Genomic DNA, 8,546 nt, shown 5'->3' on the forward strand with positions numbered 1-8,546 from the left:
GATGTGTGTGAGAGTGAGTGTGCTTGTAAGTATATAGTATGTCAATGTGTGTTTGTAAGTGTGTGTGTGTGTGTGTGTGTGTGTGTGTGTGTGTGTGTGTGTGTGTGTGTGTGTGTGTGTATTTCTGCGTGCATGTTATGTGTATGTGTGTGCGTGCATGGAGTGAGTGTGTGTATTACTACTGTATAAGTGTGTATTTCTGTTTCACCAGAGGGCTAGCTACTAGCGAAAACAAACAGGAACCTACTCGACCCCCAGCCCCCCCAGTCCCCCAGCCCCCCCAGTCCCCTCAGTCCCCCCAGCCCCCCCAGTCCCCTCAGTCCCCCAGCCCCCCCAGTCCCCCAGCCCCCCAGTCCCCCAGCCCCCCCAGTCCCCTCAGTCCCCTCAGTCCCCCCAGTCCCCTCAGTGCCCCAGCCCCCAAGTCCCCCAGCCCCCCAGTCCCCCAGCCCCCCAGTCCCCCCAGTCCCCTCAGTCCCCCAGCCCCCCAGTCCCCCCCAGCCCCCCAGCCCCCCAGTCCCCCAGCCCCCCAGTCCCCCAGTCCCCTTGTCCCCCAGTCCTGGTCGACAGCCATCAGAAGGTAGCAAAGAGGATATAGCCCACATCTGTTTTACCAGCCCCTAGGGGAACGCACGACTCCAGAAACTTACCCCAGCTGCATTATTAACACATGTTAATGCTTCCATTATATGGAATAGGAGCGTCGCTGTTTTAACATGGAGGAAAGAAGAGGGAGACATGGAAGGGAAGGGCAAGCCTAGCCACCACCACTTTCTGCTGACTGGAGGGATTTCACCCCGTCCACTGACTCCACACAGCTGGGCCGGCTGGACTAAATAGGGTGTCATTTGGGACGCAGAGTCTTTTTACCCAGACCATTCAGATTGGGGATAAATCTCTAAGCAGCTAGCAGTGGCAGCAAGGCAGACTACTACTTAACAAACACCTCCATATTTCTCCACCGACTGATTCTCCTTTTGTGTTTTTAATTGTTGCTGCAGATTTCAGTAGTCAATCAAAATAGTTTTTATTTCATTACATTTCCATCCATCTAAATGTTCTAACAGTGAGAAATGTAGAGGGATGAATTGTACATATGGAAGATGCACAAACCCACACACACATACGCACACACACACATGCACACACACACACATGCACACACACACACACACACACACACACACACACACACACACACACACACACACACACACACACACACACACACACACGCACACAGTATAGTAACGCTTATGTTGTACATTGCTATGTTGGAAAGATTCTAAGAATTTTTTACATTAAATGTCAAATGTGAATTCTCCTATAGATAATTAACAGACCGGATTTTTTTTTATGACTAATTTCATTCTGTATGATTTTGTAAACATAAATATGTATGTGTTGTATACTGTATGTTATATTTGTACCATATAATTCATGGAACCATTAGAATCCAGTTACTGAACATGTTTGATATGTCTCTCTCTCTACATGTTATCATTGGAGGATGATCGTCAAAATAAACACATATAAACAATCATATCTATGTCATTCTGTCTCTAATCTACTAGTAAAATGTACGCGGTGGGATTTACTAACAACTCTTTTCTGAGGAGTTATTTCTCCATTTTCAATATACACTATTTTACAACATGCGTGTATTTTAGTTCATGAAATTTGTGAAAGGCAGTGACAGAATAAACGGTGTTGTAAGCTCTCTCATTAAAAATCTAATTCATTAGTTCCCAACTGCCTTTGTTCCACATGCCCTCTGAGAGAACAAAGGATTTGAACCCCCACCATAACATACCATGCGCCCCCCACACTGCCTCCTCACTCACTAACACATCTTGCAACCGTCTATGTTCATTCTTCTGCGTATACATTGGACGGGCTAGTATGCAAGGTTAAGTGTATTACCATGTCTAAAGAAATATGTTTTTAGAAACCCTTGCCATGGAATGGACTATAATACAGCGTGTATAGGCTTGGATAACTATAATTAGTGGATATGGTTGGTTATTACTGTGGGATAGTGAAATATCCCTAGCAGTGGAATGGACTATAATACAGCGTGTATAGACTTGGATAACTATAATTAGTGGATATGGTTGGTTATTACTGTGGGATAGTGAAATATCCCTAGCAGTGGAATGGACTATAATACAGCGTGTATAGACTTGGATAACTATAATTAGTGGATATGGTTGGTTATTACTGTGGGATAGTGAAATATCCCTAGCAGTGGAATGGACTATAATACAGCGTGTATAGGCTTGGATAACTATAATTAGTGGATATGGTTGGTTATTACTGTGGGATAGTGAAATATCCCTAGCAGTGGAATGAAGTGTAACACGGACGCTTAGATTATTATTTCAAATATATTCACAACTATGCAATAGGTCTAGTTAACCTCCTGGTCTACTTCCTCATTTTAATGTCGATTGTTCTATCTGCACCAGCAATTGGATATCAGTTTAAAAAATAAAATAATAATTGGTGCATGCAAAACATTTAATATATATATATTTTTAAATGTAAATCAAATCCTATATGGAATGTGTACAAGACAGTCTAACTATATATATGAGCTCATATGAACAAGACAGAAATTGTGAAGAAAAGGAACAGCATTTGAAAAACGCCGTATTTCCCTGATGAATGAATGGCCAAACCATGACAGTACATAGACAGGCCTGCTAGGGCATGGAAAAGGCTACGGGTACAGTGACTCCACTTTCTATGAAGTACATATGTATAATGCTTTATAATGTCCTTTATAATGCATTATAGTACACTTACAATGTGTTATGTCACTGGCTATTTGCGTGGTAAATCTACTGTCCAATGTCCTCAGGACAAAGTGAGCAATGCCACCACACCCAAGGATTTTCCAGCATATAGCGGCTAGCCCAAGCACTTCACAGACTGCATGGCTGAGTACTATGCACATAAATGCATTACAACGACAAACTCTGCATAGCAAGAATGAGGCTGATATCTGTTGCAGTGCGGAGGGCTATGAGTGGATGAGAGGGATGCCAAAGCATTTAAGTTGAATTTGATCAAATTACAGTAAAAGTCCAATAATTGTGATAATTGCATGTGACGTTTGAATAATTTCTTGTTTTATAATACTTAGTATCCCTTTTCAGATTTACAATTATGTCTAGAATTCCCAAGTCTAGTAACACAAAGCTATGGGATATGATTTGGTTAGTGCATACGTCCTCTGACAGCAGAATGAAGAACCATGGGGGACTATGGTACACAGTAATACTACAAGTCAAAGAGTTCTTACACATTCTCTCTACAGAATCATTATCCATACCATTCTATAAAAGTACCAGCTGTATTCGTTAGTGCAGAATTATTTTGCCAAACATACCTGTATGCGTATACATTGCTCATGGACATCATATCATTTGTTGTAGGGAGTAATGGCAGATGATTCCAATATCAGATTGATCAAATTGAGTCGTCATTTTCTGTAATACATATATTGGTTTTAATTCATTTGTCTCTCTCTATAAAATAAATAACTTACGGGTAGCTAAATAAAGGCTCTTATATTTCCCAGCCTGACACTAACACCAATATGGATTAATGTGTATACATTTGTATTGGAAATTGTTCATAGCTGTAAGGGGTTGCTATATAATCTAGTCATTCGTTGTTTAAGCAGATATTCGTTTTTTAAATAGTTCGTAGACTGTGGGTTTAGATATCTATTCAAATTCCCACTCCCTTTGATCAAAATGCATAATTAAAAGCTTAAGGGCCTGAAAACTCAACTGACCCAATGTATTTGGGCTAAAAACATCTAATAGCACCATATCCTTATACATCCCCCTCTGAGCAATTAATATAAAAGACTAAAGGAGTGGGTGTTGGCTAAACAGGAGAAACGTCTGAGAAAGTCAATCTCTTTCTCAGATGAAAAGGAAGGGAGAGATAGATGTGTGTGTAAAGACATCGGAGAGAGAGGGAGACAGGAAGGAGCTCCAAATGTCACATATAGCACCCCTCCTAGACAACCCCTCCTAGACAACCCCTCCTAGACAACCCCTCCTAGACAACCCCTCCTAGACAACCCCTCCTAGACAACCCCTCTTAGACAACCCCTCTTAGACAACCCCTCCTAGACAACCCCTCCTAGACAACCCCTCCTAGACAACCTCTCCTAGACAACCCCTCCTAGACAACCCCTCCTAGACAACCCCTCCTAGACAACCCCTCCTAGACAACCCCTCCTAGACAACCCCTCCTAGACAACCTCTCCTAGACAACCCCCTCCTAGACAACCCCTCCTAGACAACCCCTCCTAGACAACCCCTCCTTGACAACCCCTCCTAGACAACCCCTCCTAGACAACCCCTCCTAGACAACCCCTCCTAGACAACCTCTCCTAGACAACCCCTCCTAGACAACCCCTCCTAGACAACCCCTCCTAGACAACCCCTCCTAGACAACCCCTCCTAGACAACCCCTCCTTGACAACCCCTCCTAGACAACCCCTCCTAGACAACCCCTCCTAGACAACCTGTGGGGTGGGACATCCCCTCTCCACCACCACATCCCCTCTCCACCACAACTTCCCCTCTCCACCACATCCCCTCTCTACCACCACATCCCCTCTCCACCACAACTTCCCCTCTCCACCACATCCCCTCTCTACCACCACATCCCCTCTCCACCACATCCCCTCTCCACCACCACATCCCCTCTCCACCACCACATCCCCTCTCCACCACCACATCCCCTCTCCACCACCACATCCCCTCTCCACCACCACATCCCCTCTCCACCACAACTTCCCCTCTCCACCACATCCCCTCTCCACCACCACATCCCCTCTCCACCACCACATCCCCTCTCCACCACTTCCCCTATTCATCACATCCCCTCTCCACCACCACATCCCCTCTCCACCACATCCCCTCACCACCACCACATCCCCTCTCCACCACAACTTCCCCTCTCCACCACATCCCCTCTCCACCACCACATCCCCTCTCCACCACCACATCCCCTCTCCACCACCACATCCCCTCTCCACCACATCCCCTCTCCACCATCACTGTCTACCACTGGAGTCACCACCAGTCAGCTGTCAAGGCCCATCAACTCTGTAACATGGCTGCCATAGTCACACTGGCCAGGACCGGTCACACCAGTCCAATATGGCTGATGCTTTTATCCAAAGTGGATTACAGTCATGCATGGTGTGCATACATTTTTGTATGGCTCCAGTAGGAATCCAACCCACGATCCTGGCATTGCAAGTGCCATTCTCTGTCAATTGAGCCGCACAGACACAGGAGCGCCTCTAATAGGGACACGTTAGGGGTGAAATGTCCTCCCACTCCATCTAATGCAGCACGCTCTGGCTCCTGAATCTACAGGGTTAACCAACCAACCCCTCCACAACACTGTATCCTCTCTCTCTCTACCCCCCTCTCTCTTTCTCTCTGGTCTTCGCTGGAGGAAAATAAAAACCCACTGGCCCATCATACATGGGGCTGTGCCTGCATGCCTCGGAGAAAAATGACTTAGTGGTTTTGGGCAGGGCAGCTAAATGGGCAGATATTTTCAGAGTGAGGTGTCTGTGTGGAGGCTGGTGTGATGTGAAAGGCTGATTGTGTACCAGCAACTGTGTGTCTCTCAGCATTGATCCCATTACGCGATGTAAATGAAACACACAGACGTCCCTCTTTGCTCTGGGCTCTTCAAGCAACTCTTTGTCTCCAGGGGATTTTGCCTAATGATTCCATGACAACATGTCAGACACTGTATGAAATTGATTACATGCAGCAAAAGTGCCTCTCTCTATCAGAGTGCCGTGTTTCGTTCTTAGCAACGCTCCTTCTTATCTTTCCAAAAAAGAAGGAGGTGCTCTGTGTTCTACCGGCTGTGGAAACAAAGAAAAAGGAAGGAAGAGACTGAGGAACTTAAGAAGACGAAGGTCCAACTTTGACCCTCAGGTGATGCCATGCTAGTCAAAAGGAGTGCCTGTTTTACGGTCTCTTCTCAGGTCTGTCCATTTGAAATGATCCAGGTGTATCTGTTACCTTGTTTAAAACAAGACATGTTAGGTGTTGTGAGTGAGTCAAGCTTGGCAATAAACCAGTGTGTATGAGGCTGGGAAGTTACGGCAGCTGAGGCAAGCAAGACAATGAACAGACAAATGTATCAGAGTATGTATCAGAGTATGTATCAGAGTGTGTGACAGAGTGTGTGACAGAGTATGTATCAGAGTATGTATCAGAGTGTGTGACAGAGTATGTATCAGAGTGTGTGACAGAGAATGTATCAGAGTATGTATCAGAATATGTATCAGAGTATGTATCAAAGTATGTATCAGAGTGTGTATCAGAGTGTGTGGCAGAGTATGTATCAGAGTATGTATCAGAGTGTGTGACAGAGTGTGTGACAGAGTATGTATCAGAGTATGTATCAGAGTATGTATCAGAGTGTGTGACAGAGTATGTATCAGAGTATGTATCAGAGTGTGTGACAGAGTATGTATCATAGTATGTATCAGAGTATGTATCAGAGTGTGTGACAGAGTATGTCTCAGAGTGTGTATCAGAGTATGTATCAGAGTGTGTGACAGAGTATGTATCAGAGTATGTATCAGAATATGTATCAGAGTATGTATCAGAGTGTGTATCAGAGTGTGTATCAGAGTATGTATCAGAGTATGTATCAGTGTGTGACAGAGTATGTCTCAGAGTGTGTATCAGAGTATGTATCAGTGTGTGACAGAGTATGTATCAGAGTATGTATCAGTGTGTGACAGAGTATGTATCAGAGTGTGTATCAGAGTATGTATCAGAGTATGTATCAGAGTGTGTGACAGAGTATGTCTCAGAGTATGTATCAGAGTATGTATCAGAGTGTGTATCAGAGTATGTATCAGAGTGTGTGACAGAGTGTGTGACAGAGTGTGTATCAGAGTATGTATCAGAGTGTGTGACAGAGTATGTATCAGAGTGTGTGACAGAGTGTGTATCAGAGTATGTATCAGAGTGTGTGACAGAGTGTGTATCAGAGTGTGTGACAGAGTGTGTGACAGAGTGTGTGACAGAGTGTGTGACAGAGTGTGTATCAGAGTGTGTATCAGAGTGTGTGACAGAGTATGTATCAGAGTATGTATCAGAGTGTGTGACAGAGAATGTATCAGAGTATGTATCAGAATATGTATCAGAGTATGTATCAGAGTATGTATCAGAGTGTGTATCAGAGTGTGTGGCAGAGTATGTATCAGAGTATGTATCAGAGTGTGTGACAGAGTGTGTGACAGAGTATGTATCAGAGTATGTATCAGAGTGTGTGACAGAGTATGTATCAGAGTATGTATCAGAGTGTGTGACAGAGAATGTATCAGAGTATGTATCAGAATATGTATCAGAGTATGTATCAAAGTATGTATCAGAGTGTGTGGCAGAGTATGTATCAGAGTATGTATCAGAGTGTGTGACAGAGTATGTATCAGAGTATGTATCAGAGTATGTATCAGAGTGTGTGACAGAGTATGTATCAGAGTATGTATCAGAGTGTGTGACAGAGTATGCATCATAGTATGTATCAGAGTATGTATCAGAGTGTGTGACAGAGTATGTCTCAGAGTGTGTATCAGAGTATGTATCAGTGTGTGACAGAGTATGTATCAGAGTGTGTGACAGAGTATGTATCAGAGTATGTATCAGTGTGTGACAGAGTATGTATCAGAGTGTGTATCAGAGTATGTATCAGAGTATGTATCAGAGTATGTATCAGAGTGTGTGACAGAGTATGTCTCAGAGTATGTATCAGAGTATGTATCAGAGTGTGTGACAGAGTGTGTATCAGAGTATGTATCAGAGTGTGTGACAGAGTGTGTATCAGAGTATGTATCAGAGTGTGTATCAGAGTGTGTATCAGAGTGTGTGACAGAGTGTGTATCAGAGTATGTATCAGAGTGTGTGACAGAGTGTGTGACAGAGTGTGTGACAGAGTATGTATCAGAGTGTGTGACAGAGTGTATATCAGAGTGTGTATCAGAGTGTGTATCAGAGTGTGTGACAGAGTGTGTGAGCACCCTTCAGACTTACCCCTTGTGATAGCAGCAGGCGGAACACACACCAGGCGCAGCAGCAAGGGATGCTTCCTGGTTCTGGAGCTCCTGCAGACCTCCATGTACTGTCAACCGGAGGCTGCCTTCTCTCTCTCGCTCGCTCTTCCTGGTTCATTCCCTCCCTCCTCCTCCTCTCTGACATGCGCTTCAGAAGAATCAGATCACTCTCTCCAGCCTGGTACAGAGAGCAGTGAGGCACATGGGAGGGGTGTTTTGTAGTCTACCAGGTTGTACCACCCAGAAGAGAAATATGAGGGGGTGGGGGGAGGAGGAGGAGAGGACGGTTAGACTAGTCTAACGCTCTCCAGCCATACCTTCCCTCTGTCTGCACTGGGATTGGTCTCTTCCTTTTTCTTTGCCCTGATTGGAGGTCCTGCTTCCCCCTCATTAACATTATAAGAATCCTAAAGAAAGAGACAGAGAG

At 44.5% G+C, this 8,546-nt stretch overlaps 1 long non-coding RNA gene across 1 annotated transcript in view; it reads right to left on the minus strand.

The window, feature by feature from the left end:
- Positions 1-8,296, minus strand: part of LOC123727888 (uncharacterized) — a 39,023-nt gene extending 30,727 nt beyond the window's left edge. The window contains exon 1 of the long non-coding RNA XR_006759847.1: positions 8,100-8,296. This is a non-coding gene — a long non-coding RNA (uncharacterized lncRNA). The remainder of the gene's footprint in view (positions 1-8,099) is intronic.
- Positions 8,297-8,546: the final 250 nt, after the last annotated feature.

This window comes from Salmo salar, chromosome ssa02, assembly GCF_905237065.1.
Source record: "Salmo salar chromosome ssa02, Ssal_v3.1, whole genome shotgun sequence".
NCBI lineage: Eukaryota > Metazoa > Chordata > Actinopteri > Salmoniformes > Salmonidae > Salmo > Salmo salar.